This window comes from Xenopus laevis, chromosome 1S (genome assembly GCF_017654675.1).
Source record: "Xenopus laevis strain J_2021 chromosome 1S, Xenopus_laevis_v10.1, whole genome shotgun sequence".
Taxonomy (NCBI): domain Eukaryota; kingdom Metazoa; phylum Chordata; class Amphibia; order Anura; family Pipidae; genus Xenopus; species Xenopus laevis.
This window is the reverse complement of record NC_054372.1, coordinates 80,077,657-80,102,255: the sequence shown is the minus strand read 5'-3', so window position 1 is coordinate 80,102,255 and position 24,599 is coordinate 80,077,657. Positions and strand designations below refer to the sequence as shown.

Sequence of the window (24,599 nt, the reverse complement as noted above, 5' to 3'; positions counted from 1 at the left end):
AGTGGTCTCAGGAGGAGGCTAACAAGCATAGATTTGAAGGATGCTTACTTTCAGGTGCCGATAGCACAGGTACACAGGAAGTACCTGAGGTTTGCGGCAGACAACAGGCATATACAGTTCAGATGTCTGCCAGTTGGGCTAGCCCAGTCCCCAAGAGTATTTACAAAAGTGTTAGTAACACTCATTGCAGAACTGAGGAAAGAAGGACTAGCAGTTTACCATTATTTGTACGATATCCTGGTGGTAGCAAGCTCGAGAGAAGAAGCCAAAGTTCATGCTGCCAGAGCAACAGAGTTTTTGCTAAACCATGGGTGGATAATAAATCAAGAAAAAGCAATTTGGTTCCCACTCAAGCCCTACAATATCTAGGGGCTCTCTTTCATACAGATCGGAATGTGGTCAGTCTTCCAGTAGATAGACAAGTGAAGATGATCGACCTAATAAAAGATTTCAAGAGACAGAAGACCGTCTCAATGCAACATTGCATGAAAGTTCTGGGGTCCATGTTAGCGACTATCCAAGTAGTGAAATGGGCAAGGTGGCCTTTAAGGCCCTTGCAAGGGTTTTTCCTGAAGAAAGTGAAACATCCTCATTTGCACTTACAAGAAAAAGTAAGGGTGCCACAGGAGATCAAGAGAGCCATGTCCTGGTGGTGCAACTAAAGAAATCTGACAAGGGGAATGCCTTTGGAAGAACCAGAATGGGTGGTAGTGACCACCGATGCATCAAGTGTGGGGTGGGGAGCCCACATAGACGAGAGCTTTGTGCAAGGTACTTGGAAAGGAGAGAACTTTTCATCAAATATTCTGGAATTAAGAGCCATAAAGCAAGCCCTTTTTTCTTTTTCTTACCTGATAAAAGGAAAACAGGTAAAAGTGATGACATTGGTAAAAGTGATGACAGGTAAAAGTGATGACACAGGTGGATAATAAATCAAGAAAAAAGCAATTTGGTTCCCACCCAAGCCCTACAATATCTAGGGGCTCTCTTTCAAACAGATCGGAATGTGGTCAGTCTTCCAGTAGATAGACAAGTGAACATGATTGACCTAATAAAAGATTTCAAGAGACAGAAGACCGTCTCAATGCAACATTACATGAAAGTTCTGGGGTCCATGTTAGCAGCTATACAAGTAGTGAAATGGGCAAGGTGACATTTAAGGCCCTTGCAAGGGTATTATAGTATTGGAAGAAGTAAAGCCACTATTTCAATGGGCAGAAAACTGGTTGGAAGGGCTAACTGCAATTCATCTACCAGGCAGAGAAAATTTGAAAGCGGACTTCCTCATCAAGACAATAATCGATCTGGGGAGTGGAGTCTACACAACAACCTTTTAGACGGGATTGTAGAAAGATGGGGTCAGCCAGACATAGATGCTATGGCAGCCCTACAGAACAGGAAATGTCTTCTTTTCTTTTAACAGTGTTTATTTTATTTTGTTAATTATGCTAATAAACGGGGGTGGTTATCAGGTACATCTTTAACTCATTGTTAGTTATTGGGGGAGGTCCTGCCTGCAGGGAGGAATTAACCCATTTGGTGAATGCTGCCATGGAAGCAGAAATTACGCTATGTATTAAACAATTTCCTGGTTTTTGGGAGTCAGTGATTTGAGGGTCTCTAGGAAGGGGTGTGTGACCAGTTCCACTTGGGTGGATGCGAATTGCGCTATAAAGGAGTGTCTGAATTGCAGATATGCAAGTTGATTGATTTGTGTCCAGGGGGTTGGACTGTAGCATTTGTTCTCTAATAAGCAGTTGCCCCTCCGGTGCTACATTACCTAGCGTCTTAATCCCAGCCCTGGACCATCTCATATATGTTAGAAGTTGTTTGAAGTGGGGTAGGTGAGAGTTGCCCCATAGTGGTAGATCGGTTGCAAAGGTGGCTAACCCATATTACCATTGTCCAGGCCTTGTATGGGGTAGTGAGGATTGGGTGCCTTATTTGCAAGTCTGTCATTTTCCTGTAGGGTATATGTCTCAGGGTCTGGTGTGAGCCAGCTAGAGTAGCTTGTAGTTGGAAGTTAGGGTTGTTAGGGTCTGGCCACCAGCCTATGTAGAACAGTTGGAAACCTAGGAAATAATAGTACAGGTCTGGGAATCCCAACCCCCCATCACTAATTGGGGCCTTCAATTTAGATTTTGCAAATCTCTGGGACTTCTTTCCCCAAATGAACGAGGATTAGATTTGTTCAATGTGCATAAAGACTGCTTTGGGAATATATATATATATATATATAATATCAAAACAGGGGGGTTGTGGGAGCACTCTAAAGGCTTTAAAGTATATATAAGTATAATAAATGCTATTGCATATGTACCCAAAACAGGGGTTATTTTGTTACAAAGTTATGATCATAAAATTGATAAGCCACCATACCACGTCAAGGTAAACCCCGAATGGCGGTCCCTAACTTGTTTTATATTTTATGTGCATTTTAGCATTACCTGTAATCAATGTCCGTTGAACGCTGTTTTTTTCACTAAGGGCTAAATCCTCCCCAGCCAGCAATCAGGCTTCTAAAGGAGAGATATTCCCAAAACAAACGCCCAATTTTAAAAGCATAGGATCACCACTAGTTTAAAGGGGGGGGTATGGGGTGCTACAACCACTGAAGCTATGCCACAGCTCCCCCCTTTAAACTAGTGGTGATCCTATGCTTTTAAAATTGGGCGTTTGTTTTGGGAATATCTCTCCTTTAAAAGCCTGATTGCTGGCTGGGGAGGATTTAGCCCTTAGTGAAAAAACAGCGTTCAACGGACATTGATTACAGGTAATGCTAAAATGCACATAAAATATAAAACAAGTTAGGGACCGCCATTCGGGGTTTACCTTGACGTGGTATGGTGGCTTATCAATTTTATGATCATAACTTTGTAACAAAATAACCCCTGTTTTGGGTACATATGCAATAGCATTTATTATACTTATATATACTTTAAAGCCTTTAGAGTGCTCCCACAACCCCCCTGTTTTGATATTGTATGTATATATATATATATATATATATATATATATATATATATATATATATATATATATATATATATATATATATATATATATATATATACACATATATATATATTATTAACATGTATTTATATAGCGCCAACATATTGCGTAGCACTGTGAGGAATATATATATATAGGGGCGTTGTGTAGATATATAGGAATTTGGGTCAATAAATCATCTTTATCAAATTTATTCTGCCCCATACTGTTAGGGGGAGATTTTCCCACTGTTTGATCTTGATTATCATGTTTTCTGTGTTTGGAGTAAGGTTTAGCTCCGTATACATAGTGCTTTGTCTTGTGATACCTAGGCAGAGTCGGACTGGGGGCCCCAGACCTACCCGGCCATCCCTGCCGCACTGTTTCTGTGGCTGGGGGAGTCCTTGGCAGCGTTGGAGGGCTCAGGATCGCTCACAGAAAGTGAGCTGGCAGCGCTGGATCGGATCCCACAAGGTCTGCGATGTTCTTGCGATGTGCCTGCATGTAAGTACTTGTTGAAGTCAGGTCCTGCGACGATCGCATCGCAGGGCAGAGGTGGCAACCCCCTTGGCTCATTGCCTAGGGGGGGGGTTGAGGACACAACAGAATCGCCTGCACGCCAGCAAAAGCCACCAATGCAGAAAGGGAGCCTTTGATTGTGCAGCACGTAGGTGATGTTTCAAAGGGAGGGGTAATGTCTCAAAGAGCAACTGTGTAGCTGGCTCTCCCCTGGCTACTGTTTATCTTGTCTGGATCCTGTTGCTCTGGTGTGATAGCTGGAGGTGAAGCCATGTGGCCTGCAGTATTTTGTCCCAGTAGTTCAGGAGTCTCATTAGCGTGAAATTTTGTATCACACGGAGCAGCAGGAACTGGCGATAAAATATCACTTTTAATAGTCCATTTTAAAAAGTTCCAACATTATTGTTATAGCAAAGGGATCTACGCTTTACACATTTTGTGACATCTCGCCACTTCCTTAGAAGCGATCACATGATCCCAACCACACATCAAGTTTAAATACCCATCAATCCCACCCCTAAAAGCATTAACCTTTACATGCCACTTTGGTAGAGCTCCTATGGCTCTATATCTAGAACCCTAAATCAGATCAAAACATACTTTTGGCAATTACATATTAAATTTTATGAATGCAAAAATTACATATCCTTAAAATACCTTGTTCATGCATCCTAAATTTTCCATGGTTTTCAGCTGATAAATCCAAAATGCCTCTTTCTTTAATAGTCTTTTATCAAAGTCTCCATTCCTAATCAAAAACTGTGGCTGATCTATGATCTGGAAGGTAATGCATTTAGTATCCTCATAGTTGTCCAACACATGCTTAGCGATCACTGATTTGCTATCTTTCCTATCTATAGCTGCTCTATAGCTTTCCTGTGCATCGTATGGTTTTTCCCACATATTGGGATCCACACTCACATGTTGCTAGATATACTATTCCTTTAGACAGACAATTAAAATAGCCTCTTATTCTAAATACTTTACCCGTGTTCATACTGGAGAACTCCTTTATTATTATCAAATACACTCTTGGACAAACAAAACCCTAAATTCATAGCCTTTTTAAATACAAAAGAGGGTTTTTTACCCAAATGTTGTGCCGAAATCAGACCTTGAAGTGTGTGTTTTCACACACTTCTTTCAATACATTTAGTACCTCTATTAAATGTAGTACAAAACCATATTGTAGACTGATCTCCTTCTCTCCTGTGTCTGTTTGGATGATTTTTATTATTAGACAATAGTTCCAATCTCTTACTGAGTACTGCCCTATCATAGGCTGCTTTAACATCCTCGACCTTATAACCTCTTTCTTAAAAACAATCCCATAGTTGCATGGCTCTCAACTGGAAACTATCCCACGTGGAACAAATACGGCGCAACCTTAAAAATTGGCCCACCGGAATGCCTCTCAGGCAACTAACCGGTTGGGCATTATTATAATGTAGCAATGTATTGCGTGTAATCGGTTTCCTAAACAAATCTGTCTCTATATGGTCCTCTTGAACTGAAAAAAACTACATCCAAAAAGGATATCATCTGAGGATGAGATTCAAATGTGAAGGAAATCCCTTCCACCACACTATTACAATAGTGAACAAACTGTGATAGTGATAGTTCATCCCCATCCCAAATCCCTATACAATCGTCAATGTAACGAAAGAAATGAAAAATTTGTGATCTATAAAGATTACTATCTAGCCACTCCAACCAACCCAAGACCAAGTTCACATAGGTGGGGGCAAACGAAGAACCCATTGCTGCTCCACTTTTCTGGAGATAAATTTTTTTATCAAACATGAATAATTAAACAAAAACCATAGGAAGCATGGGTTTTACAAGTAAAAGGACTAACTTACCACTTTCCACAGTGGGTCCAGGTGCTCATGCCACAGACCTTCAGCAAAGGGGAGCAACACACGGAGACTTAGAATAGCAGGCAGGCACCACTCCAGAACACCAAAGTGATTCAGTCAGTAGAATACAGGAGCCCAATTTTCAAATAGTACAAAAAGTCTTTATTTTACATTATGTATAAAAAATAAAAGCCTGAAGCATTTCATGTCCCCCAAGAACAATTAACCATAGGCTAACTTGGTATTTAATGGAAAAAGAGCCAATAGAAAATGTCATGGGCGGAGTTATGATCAATAAACAGATATCTGTGTATCATTGCCCCTAGTGGCTTGTTTACAGAAAACATCCTATATCGTTAAACTAGTTAAAATACTTCAAGTACTTCAATATAAACAATGGAATTATTTAGTACAATTTATATACATACTGTAAGGTTATTGATATTATATAATTTCAATACAAGTTATCTGAAATGTGTCAGGGAGCCGGGAGCTCCCTCCAGGGAGGTAGTCAGGATCAAGGAGGAAGCCCTCTTGAGGGTGCAAGATCGCGGTATCCAAAGGGTTAAGCAAAATACAAGGTCGAAATCCAGGCAAGAGTTCAATGGCAGGCAGATCAGGATCAAATAACAAGAGTCCAGGCAGGGGGTCAAAACCAAGGCAGGAGCAGGATAAAGGAAACAGGAATCAGGAACCCAGGTTCAGAGTAGCAAAACCTATTCTTGGGCGCCATTCTGGCGTCCTGGGGGCCTTTTTATATTCAAACTTGGCACCAAAGTGACGTCATTGACGTCCTTACGCCGGCGTGCTTGCGCCGGCGTCTTTGCGCATGCGTGTTTGCATTTTGGATTATTCGCCGCCGAGAGCAGACGCGCCTCTTCGCGCTCCCGGAGGCCTTGACAAAATGAGGATAAATAGATATATACAAACGAATATATATAGATACAAATTAGGGTTTTTTGTTAGATAAATTAAGAGATATCAAAATAGTAATTTAAACCAAATGGTTTTCTGGTTCCTAGGTGAAAAATCCATTTGGCTTCTTTTTTTAAAAGTTCTGAAGTTCTATTCCCTCCACGAATGTTGGGTACTATTTTATCAACGCCAATTACACTTAAATATGATACATTTCTATTGTTACAATCTGCAAAATGTTTTGCTACAGGAGTTACGCAATTTTCTTTTGTAATATTTAGTACATGTTCCCTAATTCTATCCTTCAGTTTCCGACCGGTTTGGCCTACATATTGTTTCAGACATTTGTTAAATTTTAATAAATAGACCATATTTCTCATAATACAATTGATGTAATGTTGTATTTTATGTCTTATTCTATGTTCTCTCATAGAATAAATGTGCCAGTAATTTGACTATGTAGTTAAGAAATCATAGAAATCATAGCCACATAAATATCTTTATTGGAAGCAATGTTGCTATGTGACAATAGGATCTAATTAAACACAGTTCTTGCACAGTTCTTGCAGGTATCTTATTTACATATGTATTCCCAAGGTTCTCCCCCATAGTTAATTTGCATATGTATTCCCACAGTTCTTGCAGTTAGCTCATATACATGCATATTCCCATCATGGAAACAATGAAAACCAAGGTTAATGATTAAAGACTACCAGATCCAAATGTATATTCAGCCCTTTGGTGCTTATAAAGTTTATAAATCCAAAAAGTAAACTTTTAGTTTACTGTCTATATGTTCAATGACCACAAATTCTAATTCCTTACTGCTTCCCTCGTGGAATTGGGTGGCTTGGGGCACAGTGATTCTGTGATAGCTGCTGAGTAATAAGTCTGCAACCCTGGCTTACGCTAATGATCTCTGCTCTAGTGGGTATCCTAATAATAGGGGGTAAATCAACCATATGTATGTCAGGTGTTGTTGAACTACTAATTCCCACAAGGTTTATTCTGCAACCGTCTTTATGAGTGACAAATAAGGGAAACACCACTTGAACTGTGACAGATACTGACCATTCTCACTAAGCACAGATATGAAGACATTCCTCCAAAGCAGCTCCCCTTACCCTCCACATATTTAGAACTGCCTCAGACCAAAACACCCACTTGATCTCACTATCGTATAACAATCTTGCAGTAGACAACACAACACTTGTGCAGCCTCACATGACTAAATGGAAGGGGGACTTGCAAATTGCAAAATGGCAGACCTGGTATAAGGCCAGTATGTGCAACAGTCATAGAAAAGGCTTATAGAAAACTTCTTTTTAAATGGTGTGAAGTTTGGGAGGGGATCACAGCGGGATTGTTAGCATAAATACAGGCCACTCCAAGGTGAAAAGAAAAACAGTCCGTTTATTTTGAACACAAAGAGCTTCCAGCAGCAGTCAAAATGCAACAGATAGAAAAACAGCTTCATTCAGCAACATAAAGTCCAGCAATAAACAAAATAGCTTACTTCAGCGTTTTTAAGTTTTCAATACCCCCAAGGTACTATTCAGCCCCTCCCAGGTCTCTCAAAGTACAGCCGTTCCAACAAAAACAGCCCAGCCCTCCTGTGCAGCTCCTTCTCTCACACACTGCACCCCTGCTGCTGACTCCCTTAAACACACCTTGGCTGCCCAGCCCACCTTCTGGCTGCTTAACCCTCTGGTGTTTCTTAAAGGGAACATTCTTAAATGGATGGCTCAGAACCTAAAAACCAGGGATACATATTTGCCATAGACTATAAATCCAGTCCGGCTTGTACATATCCCCCCTCTGCCTCAACCCAGGGGAGGTGGAAGCACTAGTAGAGCCTAGACAATGGACTCGGGACAGAGCATCTGCATTCATATGCTGTTTCCCGGGTCTGTGCTCTACTGTATATTTTAACTCCTGGAGTGCCAGGAACCAGCGGGTGCCCCTTTTTTCTGCTTCATCCAGGTGAGTGGGCATGATCAGAGATCAGACGAAATCTCCTACCTAAAAGGTGATAACGGAGGGAGTCCAAGGCCCACTTAATAGCTAGGCATTCTCACTAAACTATTGCATAGTTTTTCTCTGCTGCAGTCAGCTTTCTACTGAGAAACACTACGGGATGCTCTTCCCCATTATTGACCTGTGATAGGACAGCTCCCAGACCTATGTCTGAAGCATCCGTCTGTACAATAAATTCCTTTGAGAAATCTGGTGCCACCAAGATGGGGTGGTGACAAAGAGCGGACTTGAGTTCGAGGAATGCATTTTCAGCATCCATGTTCCACTCAACTATGACTGACTTCCAACCTTTGGTCAGGTCAGTCAATGGGGTTGCTACTGTGGCAAGTTGGGGACAAACCTACGGTAGTACCCAATCATTCCCAGGAATGCTCGTACCTGTTTCTTTGTTTTAGGGCGGGGCCAGTTCTGGACAGCATCTACCTTATTTAGCTGGGGTTTTACTAGCCCTCTACCTACAATGTACCCAAGGTATCTTGCCTCTTCCATCCCTATGGCACACTTTTCGGGAGTCACCGTGAACCCACCCTGTCTCAGGGAGTCAAGAACTGCCTGGGCTTTAGGCAAATGGGACTCCCAGTCCCTACTAAAGATGACAATGTCATCCAGGTAAACGGATGTGTACCTCTGATGGGACCTCAAAAGTTTGTCCATTGCCCTTTGAAACATTGCTGGGGCAGTTTGTAAACCAAAGGGCATTCTTTTATATTGAAAATGGCCATCTGGAGTGGAGAATGCGTTTTTTTCTTTTGCCATCTGGGTTAGGGGTATTTGCCAGTACCCCTTGGTGAGGTCCAAAGTTGTAATATAACGGGCAGGACCTAACCTCTCTATAAATTCGTCTACCCAGGGCATAGGATAGGCATCAAATTTGGAAATTTCATTGAGTTTTCTGAAATCATTGCAGAATCGCAGAGTACCATTGGGCTTGGTTCCCAACACAATGGGACTTGACCATTCACTCTGTGACTCTTCAATAACCCCTAACTCCAGCATTTTTTTTTACCTCCTCTGCGGCAGCCTTCCGGCGAGCTTCTGGAATGCGGTAAGGTTTGAGACACACCTTTACTCCCGGCTCTGTAATTACATCATGCTCTATGACATTAGCGATCCCCTGCAAATAAGAAAAAATATCTTTGTTTCTCTGCAGAAACTCCCTTACTTGTTGGGTCTGGGCTTTTGACAATCTTGTAGCTACCAGGACACTGTCAGCACCAACCTGAGACTCAAGTTTCCCACTAGCCAGTGCCGAAACTTATTCTCTATCCTTCCAAGGCTTTAACAAATTTATGTGATAGATTTGGTAGGGCTTTCTCTTATCAGGTTGGTGAACCTTATAGTTCACCCCGCCCACTTTTTCTACAATTTCAAAGGCCATGGCAACCTGGTGCAGTCGCACCTGCTGCACCCCCGGTAGTTACGCCACTGGGGTGGCGTAATCAAGGATTACCAAGATATACGGATGCCCTCAGGCAGATTTTACCAGGGGACCTACCAAGTCTAGTGCTATACGTTCGAATGGTACCTCGATAATGGGTAAAGGCACCAAGGGGCTGTGAAAATGAGAAGCCAGAGCTGTTAACTGGCAGGTAGGACAGGACACATAGTAAGTTTTTACTTCGGACTTTAAACCTGGCCAGAAAAAACGGTCTGTAATTCTTGCTTCGGTCTTCTCTGCCCCCAAGTGTCCACCCAGTGCATCATCATGTGCCAGGTCAAGTACCATTCGTCTGTATGGCTTTGGAACTAACAGTTGTTCCACCACCTCCTCACAGACCTTGGTGACTCTATAGAGTAGATCGCCATTTACAGCGAAGTGAGGCCAACGCTTCTCTGCACCTGGTTCTTGGGAAACCCCATTTATCACCACTACTTGTTCTCGGGCATTAACTGAGGTAGGATCCTGCATCTGGGCAGTGCTAAAGGCTCCCCTTGACACATCTAGATTAGGAGATACGGGGCTTAATGAATCATCCTCATCATCCTCCCCAAGCATTACCTGTAAAGGGAAGAAATCCCCCCTCTCAGAGGACGGCTCGTCCTCTGACCAGGATCCTCAATTACCTTATTACCCTTTTCCAGAGTTTGGGGCTGTGACACAATATCATTTTTATATTCATGCATTATATCATTTTCAGCACCCCTTGGGTTTTGGGAACCCACCCCCATCTTCAAGTCATGGTTTTCTTCTCCATGCTGTCCCATAATTCCCAGAACTTTGGAAAGTCACGTCGCACAATAATGGGGTCTAGCAGTTTACTCACCACTGCCACCTCATTGTCACGGTCGGCACCCTAAACCAGAACTAATGCCAAGCTCCCTGGTCTCGGCTTCACCAGTAGTGTGACCGCCTTTGGCTTCAGGAGGAGCCCTCAGCGTACTCAGATGCCACCTGGACTTTTTGAGAGGAGCAAGGCGAGGAGTTCTGGCAAGCAATCGGGCACGACAGTTAAAAGTCAGTTAGGCCGAAGGTCTCGGTACAACAGGATAAGGCAGAATCGTAGTCAGGCGGGCTGGGTCGAGGCATGCAGAAAACTAGGATCGTCAGGCAGGCAAAGGGTCAAAGGGTCAGAATAGGATCAGGCAGAAGGAGTCAAAATACAGGCTGGGTCGGCGTACGGATATCAGGATGGTCAAAAACAGGCAGGGTCACAACAGGAGATCAATAACAAACAGGAATCAGATGCACAAGGCTCAAAAGGCACCAGGAAAACTAGTCCTATCACGTCAATATACAATTGCAAACTGCGCCTTTAATACGCGGACGCAAGCGGCGTGTGCGCCCTAGGCGCAGAAGATCCCTGCGGGCATCCCCGCTTGTAGTGCGGTGGGCGTCCCCGCCGAACTCCACCACCCCTACCGGGGTAAGTTATAACATTACCCCCCTCTCTAGGGGGGGCCACTGGACCCACAGGCTTACCAGGAAATTTGGTGTGGAATTGTTTCCTGAGGCGGTCAGCCTTGATGTCTTCAACTGAGACCCAAGAGTTCTCCTCAGGACCAAAGCTTACCACGTACAAGGCGGGAGTCGAGAAACTCTTGGATCTCATATTCAGGCTGACCTTCAACCAACACTGGGGGAGGAACAGACAAGTGACGAACATTAGATGCAGGTTTTAAAAGGGAAACATGAAAGGAATTAGAAATTTTGAAATTAGAAGGTAATTTTAGACGAACAGAGGAAGGATTGATTATGGCAATGATGGGATATGGACCAATGAACCTGGGACCAAGTTTGAGAGAGGGAACCTTCAGTTTAATATTCTTTGTAGATAACCATACCAAGTCCCCCTCCTTGTACTGTGGTGCCTCTGTACGGGATTTGTCAGCAGCTTTTTTCTGAGCCGAGGAAGCTGCGGACAGAGAGTTGTGGACCTGGGACCAAATCTTAGAAAATTGTTCTACAGAAACATTGGCAGAGGGTACAGAAGAAGTAGAGCCAGAAAAAGAAAAAGCTTTGGGATGCAATCCATTGACTATGAAAAAACGAGATTCCCCAGAGGAAGAATGGGAAGCATTATTATATGCAAATTCAGCCCAAGGCAACAGTTCAGACCAGGTGGACTGGTTATGGGACACATAACATTGAAGATATTGTTCAAGGGATTGGTTGACCCTTTCAGTTTGGCCATTTGTCTGGGGATTGTAGGCAGAAGAAAAGGATAATTCTGTACCAACTAAAGAACAGAAAGCACGCCAAAATTAAAAACAAACTGAACCCCTCTGTCTGAAACAATATTTTCAGGAAAACTGTGTAACTTAAAGATAGGAGAAATAAACAGGTCAGCCAGGGTTTTAGTAGAAGGAAGATGGGGAAGGGGAATAAAATGAGCCATTTTACTGAACCTGTCTACCACCACCCAAATCACAGTTTTCCCCTGAGAAGAAGGTAAATCCACAATAAAATCCATGGAAATGTGAGACCACGGTTTTACAGGAATGGGTAAAGGATTTAGCAGACCCTGGGATAAACTATGAGACGATTTAGATCTTTGACAAATTGGACACGAATTAACAAAAGCTTTAGCATCCAACTTAAAAGAAGGCCACCAAACATGACGGGATAGCAGAGAGATTGTCTTTGCAATACCTGGATGACCTGCCACCTTAGAATCATGAACTTCCCTCAACACTTGTTCTCTAAGTTCCTCAGGTACGAACCATTTACCAGACGGAGTTTCAGCAGGGGCGGAAGACTGTACAGGGGACAACAAGGAAGAGAGGTCGGATTCTAAGGCTGCGACAATTATCTCCCTAGGAATGATGGGAGTACACTCACTGGAGTCAGAAGAAACTGCTTCGAAACTCCTAGAGAGTGCATCTGCCTTGACATTTTTAGATCCAGGACAATAAGTTAAAGAAAAGTTAAACCTTGAAAAGAATAGAGCCCATCTGGCTTGCCTAGGACTGAGGCGTTTGGCAGACTCTATATATAAAAGGTTCTTATGGTCTGTTTAAAGCGTTACTGGATGTTTGCACCTTCAAGAAGGTGCCGCCATTCTTAACGGCCAACAATTCCCTGTTCCCTCTGCCGGTGAAAATTTTTTAGAGAAAAAGGCACAGGGATGCATTTTGTTGGTCGTCGGGTGCCTTTGAGAAAGGACTGCCCCAGCTCCTACTTCCAAGGCATCTACCTCTACAATAAATGGAAGAGAAGAATCGGGATATCGAGGATAGGCGCCGAACTGAACTCTTTTTTTAAGAATTTCAAAGGCTTGCACAGCCTCTGGATGCCATAAGCTGGGATCAGCTCCTTTTTTGGTTAAATTGGTAATGGGGGCAACAAGAATGGAAACATTTTTAATAAATTGACGATAGTAATTTGTAAAACCGAGAAACCTTTGAGTCGCACGTAACGAAAGGGGTTGTGTCCAGTCCAGGACTGCTCTCACCTTGCCTGGATCCATTTCTAGACCCATGCTGGAAATTATAAACCCCAAAAACTGAACAGAAGCAACCTCAGAGGTACATTTTTCCAGTTTTGCATAGAGATTATTTTCTCTTAGTCTACATAAGACCTCACAAACATGTTTACAATGTTCAGATAAATTGGAAGAGAAAATTAGAATCTCGTCAAGGTAGACCACTATGAATACTCCTAACAAGTCCCGAAAGATGTCATTAACAAATTCCTGAAACACTGCAGGAGCGTTACAGAGGCCGAAAGGCATTACAAGATATTCGTAGTGGCCGTCCCTGGTGTTAAATGCAGTCTTCCACTCGTCCCCTTCTTTGATTCGAATTAGATTATAAGCCCCCCTAAGATCAAGCTTGGTAAAAATTTTAGCAAATTTGACTTGGTCAAAGAGTTCAGATATTAAGGGGAGAGGATAGCTGTTCTTAATAGTGATCTTGTTAAGTCCCCTGTAATCAATACAGGGGCGAAGACCGCCATCCTTCTCCCCTACGAAAAAGAAGCCCGCCCCCGCAGGGGAATAGGAAGGTCTAATGAAACCCCTATCCAGGTTTTCTTTAATATACTCCTTCATTGCCTGGGCTTCGGGCAATGAAAGAGGATATGTTCTACCCCGGGGAGGAGTTGACCCGGGAACCAGATCAATCGGCCAGTCATACTGCCGATGTGGGGGTAGAGTCTCGGCTGCCTTTTTAGAAAACACATCAGAAAAACCAGAGTAGGCAGAGGGTAATCCTTCTAGAATGGTAGTGGCCACTACCGGAGGAATACAAACACCCCCACACTGAGATCCACACTGAATAACCTCCCCAGCCACCCAATCAATAAGGGGGTTATGGACCTGGACCCAAGGTAACCCCAATATAAGGGGGGAAGAGGCACATTCAAAGAGGAAAAAGGCTATCTCCTCATAGTGGAGATTATTTATACACATGGATAAAAACATGGTTTTACTAGAAATTTTCCCTGACCCTAAGGGTCTCTTGTCCACCGCTAATATTTCCATGGGGACACAAAGAAACAGAAGGAATATTTTGTCTGGCTGCAAAAGCAGCATCTAAGAAATTACTCTCGGCCCCAGAGTCCACAAAAGCGGACACCAACACAGAGCCCGTAGGCCAGGTTAACTTGACCGGTAACAGAATCCTTGAGGCAGATTGAGGAGAGGAAACTCCTGTACCCAAATGGAGCTCCCCTTCTCCATTTAGGCTTGGGAGTTTCCCAGCCTCTTAGGCAGAGACCCATGGAGCGCCTACGAGCCTTTTCCTCAGGTGTCAGATGAGAAGTACCTATTTGCATAGGTTCCTCCTGAGGAAAGGGCGCAGAAGCCTTAGAGAACTTATCAGAAGAAATTAAGGCAGATTTATCACTGCAAGCCCCAGGGAAATTTGAAGAACCCTTTTCACCCCTTCTCTCCCTCTGTCTCCTATCCACCTGGATGGCAAGGGACATGAGATCGTCCAGGTTAGAGGACAGAGGGTAATTAACAAGACTGTCTTTAACCAGATCAGACAGCCCTATTCTGAACTGGCTACGTAGAGCCATATCATTCCACCCGGTCTCTACTGCCCACCGGCGGAACTCGGTGCAGTACACCTCTGCATCCCTTTTCCCCTGGCGTAACTTACGAATCCCGGTATCGGCCGAAGAGGCATGATCCGGGTCATCGTAAAGTATGGCCATGGTCTCAAAGAAAGTGTCTTAGGAAAAACGGGCTGGATCAGAGGCAGGCAGTCTAAGAGCCCGAATTTGGGGATCACCCTGTAATAGGGTCATGATGAACCTTACATAGTTACATAGTTAGGGGTTTAAAAAAGACAAAGTCCATCAAGTTCAACCCCTCCAAATGAAAACCCAGCATCCATACACATACCCCTCCCCACTTTTAATTAAATTCTATATACCCATACCTATACTAACTATAGAGCTTAGTATCACAATAGCCTTTGATATTATGTCTGTCCAAAAAATCATCCAAGCCACTCTTAAAGGCATTAACTGAATCAGCCATCACAACATCACCCGGCAGTGCATTCCACAACCTCACTGTCCTGACTGTGAAGAACCCCCTACGTTGCTTCAAATGAAAGTTCTTTTCTTCTAGTCTAAAGAGGTGACCTCTGGTACGGTGATCCACTTTATGGGTAAAAAGGTCCCCTGCTATTTGTCTATAATGTCCTCTAATGTACTTGTAAAGTGTAATCATGTCCCCTCTCAAGCGCCTTTTTTCCAGAGAAAACAACCCCAACCTTGACAGTCTACCCTCATAATTTAAGTCTTCCATCCCTCTAACCAATTTAGTTGCACGTCTCTTCACTCTCTCCAGCTCATTTATATCCCTTTTAAGGACTGGAGTCCAAAACTGCACTACATACTCCAGATGAGGCCTTACCAGGGAACTATAAAGAGGCATAATTATGTTTTCATCTCTTGAGTTAATGCCCTTTTTTTATGCAAGACAGAACTTTATTTGCTTTAGTAGCCACAGAATGACACTGCCCAGAATTAGACAACATGTTATCTACAAAGACCCCTAGATCCTTCTCATTTAAGGAAACTCCCAACACACTGCCATTTAGTGTATAACTTGCATTTATATTATTTTTGCCAAAGTGCATAACCTTGCATTTATCAACATTGAACCTCATTTTCCAGTTTGCTGCCCAGTTTTCCAATTTAGACAAATCACTCTGCAAAGTGGCAGCATCCTGCATGGAACGTATAGTTCTGCACAATTTAGTATCATCTGCAAAAATAGAAACAGTACTTTCAATGCCCACCTCCAGGTCATTAATAAACAAGTTGAAAAGCAAGGGACCTAGTACAGAGCCCTGCGGTACTCCACTAACAACACTGGTCCAATTAGAAAATGTTCCATTTACCACCACTCTTTGTAGTCTATCTTTTAGCCAGTTCTCTATCCAGGTCCAAATACTATGTTCCAGGCCAACATTCCTTAATTTAACCAGTAACCTTTTGTGTGGCACTGTATGAAATGCTTTAGCAAAGTCTAAGTAAATCACATCCACTGCCATCCCAGAATCGAGGTCTCTACTTACCTTCTCATAAAAAGAAATTAAGTTAGTCTGGCAAGATCTATTATGCATAAAACCATGCTGGCACAAACTCATAGTATTATGATTTGCTATGAAGTCCAGTATCTTATCCTTTATTAACCCTTCGAAAAGCTTTCCTATCACTGACGTCAGACTAACTGGCCTTACTTTCTCCTCACCTGTTGGAAACGAGTGAGGGAAGAAACCAAGGTATAATTTACATGCCTCTTTAAAGACAAAAAAAATTCCTCTATCACCACTGAATTTATCAGGAAAAGCAATTTTGGGTTCTTGGGGTCTAGCACTTGTAAGTAGCACTTCCATTATATTTAAATATATTTTGATTTAGCCTTGAGTGCTTCCACAATTTCCCTCTAGTCTAGCAGAATCACCCCACATTGCAGAGGAACCCACAGGGGAAGAGGCAACTGGATTGATTGGCTGCTGCGGAGTTTCCAGCCTGCGGGTCAGATTGTGAAACCCCTGAAGCAGGTAGTTTTGTCCTCCATGCGCTGTAGCAGGGCAGTAAGAAGCACTTCTGTGGTAGTTGGGGGAGGCATAACGGAAGCAGAAGCACCGTCTAGACTTTCGTTCTCCATGGCCCGTGATAATGTCACGGTCGGCACCCTAAACCAGAACTAATGCCAAGCTCCCTGGTCTCGGCTCGGCTTCACCAGTAGTGTGACCGCCTTTGGCTTCGGGAGGAGCCCTCAGCGTATTCAGATGCCATCTGGACTTTTCGAGAGGAGCAAGGCGAGGAGTTCTGGCAAGCAAAGGGGCACGACAGTTAAAAGTCAGTTAGGCCGAAGGTCGCGGTACAACAGGATAAGGCAGAATCGTAGTCAGGCGGGCTGGGTCGAGGCAGGCAGAAAACTAGGATCGTCAGGCAGGCAAAAACAGGCAGGGTCACAACAGGAGATCAATAACAAACAGGAATCAGATGCACAAGGCTCAAAAGGCACCAGGAAAACTAGTCCTATGACGGGCAATATACAATTACAAACTGTCCCTTTAAATACATTTAAAATTCGCGCCATTGCGCGCTGACGTCATGCAGGACTGTTGCTCTGAACAGTAGAATCGACATGCCAGATGCCATCTGGACTTTTCGAGAGGAGCAAGGCGAGGAGTTCTGGCAAGCAAAGGGGCACGACAGTTAAAAGTCAGTTTGGCCGAAGGTCGCGGTACAACAGGATAAGGCAGAATCGTAGTCAGACGGGCTGGGTCGAGGCAGGCAGAAAACTAGGATCGTCAGGCAGGCAAAAACAGGCAGGGTCACAACAGGAGATCAATAACAAACAGGAATCAGATGCACAAGGCTCAAAAGGCACCAGGAAAACTAGTCCTATGACGGGCAATATACAATTACAAACTGTCCCTTTAAATACATTTAAAATTCGTGCCATTGCGCGCTGACGTCATACAGGACTGTTGCTCTGAACAGTAGAATCGACATTGGGATAGTCCATTATTTTAAGGGGTGCTGACCATAAGATGTAAGCCTTTTATAAGCTTTTATAAAGAACAAAGCATATATAAACATATGACAAGAGAATATCCTTTATTATGAAGTACAAGTGCCCCCCTTGCCCCTATCTGTGGACACCCATGCATGGAGACCATATTTGACAGTATTTAGCACTGGTTTGGTGGATGATTGCTGTGATCTCTTCTATTTTCCTGGACTCTTCTAGGAGGAGGATTGATTTATTATTAATATTAATTGAATCAGATCCATGGGAACAACAAGGCACGCCTGCAGGGGCAAAGTGACTTGACAACAAATTGCTATGGTTCCCGTGGGTGGAATTAACGGGAGATCAGCTAGAACCAGCATGACTCAACATGGGATTAACCCCCCTTTAACCACTCATTGACCTTTCTTCCCCACCCCATCATTCTCCACATGGATCACCAGTAACAGACTGAGCAGCCCTCTTTCTTCACAAAGGGGGCTCTCAATACTATCCTATAATAAAGAAAGTAGCATGATATCATAGACAACACCCCATACATTTTATTTTATCTGTTGAGAAACTTTGTAGGATGGTAAATAAACTCGCTAAAAAAAAAAAATCTGTTTTGTAAACAACATGGAAAATTTGCCATCCAACGCAACACAACATGCCTGTTGGAAGGGAACTGACAAAATATAATCTAATGGTGTCAGACTTTTTCTTTTCATTGAAACACGTCAGATGTAAATGCATGAACAAAACACACCATCCAACTTAACATTACAGCTATGAGGATCATATTTTGTAGTTTCCTAGACCATCTTGTTGCATGACAAGATTTTGTCAGATAAATTCGGACCCACAAAATCTGATGAAAAATGTCTGTAATTTTGCCCTGATTGTAGTTACAGACCCGAATGGCTGATCAATGCTTGCCTTATTTTATCTGTTACTTGCTTTGACATATATGTCTGTAATTTGCATGTAAAAATAAATAAAATACAAATGTGAATGCTGTATCCTGTATTGTACATTATATAGTGAATAAAGTACCCCCTCTTGTAAAATATAAGGATATTATAAGTTACCGAGGAGTTTCATGACCATATAAAAACACGAGGCCGAAGGCCGAGCGTTTTTATACAGGTCATGGAACTCCATTATAATACACAAATTTTAGTGAGTCATGTGACAGAAATTACATCACTACTCACCGTTTATAACTGATGACATCACTACTCACCGTTTATAAGGATATATTTTACAAGATATTCATGGCTTTTGTGTATTATATAGTGGATAATGTACCCCCTACTGTAGTTTATAAAGATATTATAAGTCACCGAGGAGTTATGTCACATAACTCCGAGGTGACTTCTGATATCTTTATAAATTTAAGTAGGGGGTACATTATGCATTATAATCTACAGTTTTTGCATGTCTTACATCCTGGCTTTCATGTATGGTCTATAAATGCTACACTGTGTTTTGTGTCTATTAACCCTGTTTGTTTCCCCTGTGTGTGTTCACCTTATTTAATGTTGTTTTTTTTGTGCTTGCCTGTACTCCCTTGTTTGTTCCTTTTATTTGTATTCCATTTGATTTTGTTTAGCTTTTTTTTGTTTTACCTGCCTTGGGTGAGATGATCAGCTCTGCCTTAAACGGAGCATGAGGAAAAGCAACACGAGTGAGACTGTGGACACGGAGGATGGGAGGGGCAGCTGAACATGAGAGGGAGAGAGAGATTTTGCCATGGTGGGAGGGGGAGCAAGAGACTGTGAGGAGGAGAATGAGCTATAGGCATAGGACAACGCATGCAGCAAAGGTATTTGTGCGCAGCATGTCCTAAAATGCGTTCCGTACAGGCGCTAGTGTTGGGCTGCTGTACACCTGCTGCTCCCTGGAGTGTTCTGCTGAAATACATACCGGGTAACGCTGCTTAGGTGCGGAGCTACATTTGCCCTTTTGAAAGAACGTAGATCGCTTTAAATGTGCTGTAGCAATGGGTGCGCAGCATGACCTAAAATGCATTCCGTAGGAGAGGCATTATGAGTGGGCGGAGCGAAAGAGGAAACCGGAGACGGAGGAGCTGGGAGAGAGAGAGAGAGAGAGACCTGAAAGTAAAGTAAGAGCAACGATAGTTGAGAGAGACAGAAGCAGCGCGCCTGTAAAGTAAGAGAGTTATGTGTGGAAGACAGGTGGGAGGGGGTTACGAGTGGAGAGAACGCTGCAGGGAGAGAGCAGCAGCTGCAAGTGCTGTCACTTTAAGCTTATAAACGGCGCGTTCTGACGCCAGAACGCGCCGTTTATAGGGATATAATTTACAGTCTGGTCCCATAGGGAAATGACCAGACTGTAGATTATAAGGATATAAACATCACTGAGGAGTTACATGCCCATATAAAGGCAAAGTTCTACTTTTGTTCAGGTCTTGAAATGCCAAGATGATAATTGAAAATCAAAAGAGATAGTTTGGGCCTCTAATGGAACCTTCCTAGGCTGCTTCTGCTTCCTTGGCATTTGAGGGATACTTTGATGTGATGATGAAACGTCTTGACAGTCAAGAAGCAACAAACAGGCTCATCTTGCTCAAGAAAATTTAGAGGCCCTCCAAATTTCTGGGACAGCTGGCCTCCCATCCTCTTCAGCTCATTCATCACAGCCTACATCTCCAAAGGTTCTCAAAATCCCTGCTCCAGTTGGTTATGGGGGTGATCCAGATGCTTGTCGAGGATTTTTGACTCAATGAAAAATCAAGTTTGAAGTGGCTATAGACCAATTGGCAACTGAGAGATCAAAGGTTGCTTATATTATTGCCCTTCTACAGGGGAAGGCCCTTGCTTGGGCTTGTTCGTTACTGGATAGAGATGATCCTCAGGTAAATGACTCCACTGCCTTCTTTTCTACTTTTCGTCAAATTTTTGATGTTCCGGGTTGGAAACTGAATGCCTCTTATCTGCTCATGAAAATTAATCAAGGATCAAATACGGCCTCTGAATACGCCATTCACTTCTGGACTTCCAAGTGTCTTGGAACAACGATGTGCTTATTGCAGCTTTCTGGAGGGGGCTTCATGAGCATCTAAAGGATGAGCTGGTTCTCGGGATCTACCTACTTCTTTTGAAGAATTCGTTATATTCATCAAGATAGATTCCAGAATGACTTAAGTCACTTAAGTTCCGGACCCGCAAAACTTCTTTTTCAACAGAAAGTTCATGACGAACCTATGCAGATTGGAGCTACACGCTTAACACCTGAGGAGAGATTTTGTAGAAGAACTCCTGGCCTTTGTATGTATTGTGGCCTCGCTGGACATCTTGTTAGATCCTGTCCTACAAGACCTCAGTATCAGGGAAATACTCCAGCCTAGGTGTGAGGGGGGAGTCTCCCCTAGGCAAGATTTCTGCACTCCCAGTTACCTACATTTCTCACACGTTTCTCCCTGCTTCCCTCTCTACCTTGTCTGGTATGTTTTCCTGCCAAGCTTTTGTTTATTCCGGGGCGGCAGGAAATTCTATTGACAATTCTTTTGCTGAATCCTGTGGCCTAAGTCCTGTGCCTCTCAAGATTTCTCTTTATGCCCGGGCTGTGTATGGCAGACCGATTTCTCCTGGTGTCCACACCTCCTGGTGTCCTCGCCTCCTGATTCATGGTGGCAGTCATCATGAAGAGGAGATCTCTTTCCTGATGATTCAATGTCCCGAGACTCCCATAATTTAATAATTTTATGTGCTCCCAGCATCCAATCCTCTTCTTCCGGTTGTCTACAAAGACTTCGCTGATGTCTTTGAAAAGGAAAACTCTGAAATTCTTCCTCCTGATCTGATTCCTGGCTCCATTCCACATAGGGGAAGAACATATCCCTTATCTGTACCGGAGGCCCAAGCCATGAAGGAATATATTTTAGAGAATATGTCAAGAGGCTTCATCAGAAAGTCTATGTCCCCAGCTGGAGCCGGTTTCTTTTCTTTTTTTTTGTAACTTAAATTTTTATTACGGTTTTATCAGTATTACAGCATAAAGAAAATCATAAAACAAAATATAACATATATTAAGGTCCTAGTTACATACAGGTCAATCAAACTTTAAATAGCATTGGTACAAGTTACACATCGCATCAAATCTGCAGCATAATTTCACCTGTATAAGCATGTTTGCTTATAATCAACCGTGTGTTTGAGATATATATACTGAACAGGGAATTTAGGGGAAAAAGAAAGAAGAAGAAAAAAAGGGTGTTTTCTGGATATTATATGACACGAACATCATTCCATATGTTTATTTGGGAATTTTGAGGATCTTAGGCTTGAAATAGTCTGGGCCTTATGAAGACAATCCTTTGTATATATCTGTTGTGGTGAAAATATCCCATCTGGACCAGACCGTATTAAATCAGTGAAGTGTATCTCTTATTCTAGCTGTCATGTACTCCATTTCCCTAATATCTGCCACCCTGCGTATTGCATCTATTAACTGTGGGGAGTATTGTTTTTTCCAATGGTGTGTAGTTGCTAACCTACAAACTGTTAGTATATAATTAAGTAGTCTCTGCTCAGCCTTGGTTACATTATCTAATGGTTTCCCAACTAGCGTCATAAGGGGATCTAAGACAATTTCTACACAGAATATTTTGCCCAAGAGGGTTTCAATAGATTTCCAGAATGGAATTAACACAGGGCAGTGCCACATTATATGCAGGAGTGTCCCAATCATCCCACAGTGTCTCCAGCAGTGCTTTGGGAAGTTGGGGAACCATTTGTGTAATTTACTTGGAGTATAATACCAGAAAAACATTGTTTTGTACAGACTTTCCTGCTGCCTGACACATGAGACATTTTTCCTAGCATTCTCCCATATGTCCATCGATATTTCCTGGGAGAGTATCTCTTCCCATTTCATCATATACCTATGTTTAGGGAACGGGTCAGCTAGGATATCTATTAAGAGCCTGTAGATTGTAGAGATTAGAGCTCTCTGGGGAAGTCCGATTTTACATATATGTTTAAATCTCGTGAGGGGGGTCGGTTGCCCTCCACTAAGCAAAGTGCTTTGGCAGAAGTGTGTTAGCTGTAAATATTCAAAAAAATGTGCTGGAAGCATTTGGTATTTTGTTTGTAATTCAGTGAAAGATAAGAGTTTGTTTGTCAAGGGATTGATGAAGTCACGGATTGTAAAGAGGTTTTTTAGACCCCAATGTGCTTTAAAGGTATCCCGCATACCTGGGGAGAATGAAGGGTTAACAAGTACTGGCGTTAAGAGGCAGTTGAGCGCTTGTTAAATTATACTTTTTTTTTTTACATTCGTTCCAGATTCGGAGGGTAAACGTTATCGAGCTTAAAGCTCTTAATGGCAATGTAAGGTTTGATCCCCTTGCCTACACCATAGATATGTGGCAGGGTGAATGGGAGAGATCCATAAAGTCTCTATATATGCCCATTTTGATGTTGGTTTATAGGTTGACCGACCAGCTACTTGACGTAAGTGAGCAGCGGTATAATAGCTGTCTATATTTGGAGTTGCTAATCTGCATTGTCCTTTGCTAGCTAACATAGCTGTTCTAGGTACCTCGGTGTTTGCCCCAAATGAATTTAAAAAACATAGATTGTAAGTCCTTTAAGATGGCTTTTGGCACTGGTACAGGTAGAGTCTCGAAAAGATACAGTAACTTTGGGAGGATAGTCATTTTTAATGTTGTGATCTTCCCCATCCATGAAATTGGGAGAGGGTTCCATTTGTTTATGAGATTCTTTATTTTCTGTATGAGAGGAGGGGGGGAAATTGTATCGATATAAAGTGCCATAAGTTTTAGTCAAATTAATTCCCAGATATTTCAAGGTATGGTCTTCCCACCTATAGTGGAAGGCCGCTGACAAAGCATTCCGTGTATCTATTGGTAAATTCAAAGGCAGGGCTTCAGTTTTATCTACTTTACCTTATAACCTGAATATACACCATATTCATTCAGCATTTTATGCAAATCAGGGAGAGAAATTACTAGGTTCGTTTATGTCAGGAGGACATCATCTGCAAAAAGTGATATAATGAACTCTTGGCCTTTGATCTTTGGGCCTGCGATAGCCGAGTGTTTTCTAATGGCTGATGCCAGAGGCTCTATGCTTAAAGCATATAATAAAGGTGACGGGACATCCCTGTCTTGTGCTATTCTGTATTGAAATCGCATAGCTGGATGCTCCTGGAAGCCTAAGTGTAACCTTGGGTAGGGAGTAGAGCCCTTGTATAGCTGTTAGGAAAGAACCTTCTAGCCCTAATGCAGAGAGGAGATCAAATAAAAAATCCCAGCGTAAACTGTCAAAAAAAATTTCAGTGTATAAACTTAATAGTAATGCTGGTGTCTTGTTCTTATGGATGGCTTCTATCAAATCAATTGTGCGTCTGGTATTGTCCCCCGCTTGCCTACTGTAAATGAAACCAACTTGATCAGAGGCTAAAATTTTTGTGAATAACTTTAGATCTGAGTTTAGTAGGGCAATAGGTCTATAGCTATTACACTGACTTGGGTCTTTGCTATCCTTGTGTATCAAGGTGATATAGGATGCCAACATTGAAGAAGGGATGACATCTCCAGACAGAAATGAATTAAACAATTTCGCTAAATGAGGTGACAGGATTTATATAAATTTCTTATAATAAGAATAGGGGAGTCCATCTGGTCCTGGAGCCTTTGAGGGAGGCTAGGATTTAATGGTCTCTTTGATCTTCTCTACTGTTATCACCTTATTTAAACATTGCAAGTCCTCAGGGGTGAATCTAATACCAACATTTTCCTTCAGAAAGGCTCTCCTTTGGCCTTGGATCTTATCTCGTAAGTGAACTTGGGTTCTGGGAG

General features: G+C 42.6%; 1 protein-coding gene and 1 long non-coding RNA gene across 22 annotated transcripts in view; one reads left to right on the top strand and one right to left on the bottom strand.

The window, feature by feature from the left end:
* The window catches only part of adgrl3.S (adhesion G protein-coupled receptor L3 S homeolog), a 1,276,319-nt gene that overhangs the window by 390,227 nt on the left and 861,493 nt on the right, over window positions 1-24,599 (top strand). The gene's annotated exons all lie outside the window — the stretch shown is intronic.
* On the bottom strand, window positions 19,255-20,073 carry LOC121399346. Its single transcript, XR_005964936.1, has 2 exons — window positions 19,773-20,073; window positions 19,255-19,597 (listed from the first exon to the last, which is right to left on the bottom strand). It is a non-coding gene; the product is annotated as an uncharacterized LOC121399346 (long non-coding RNA).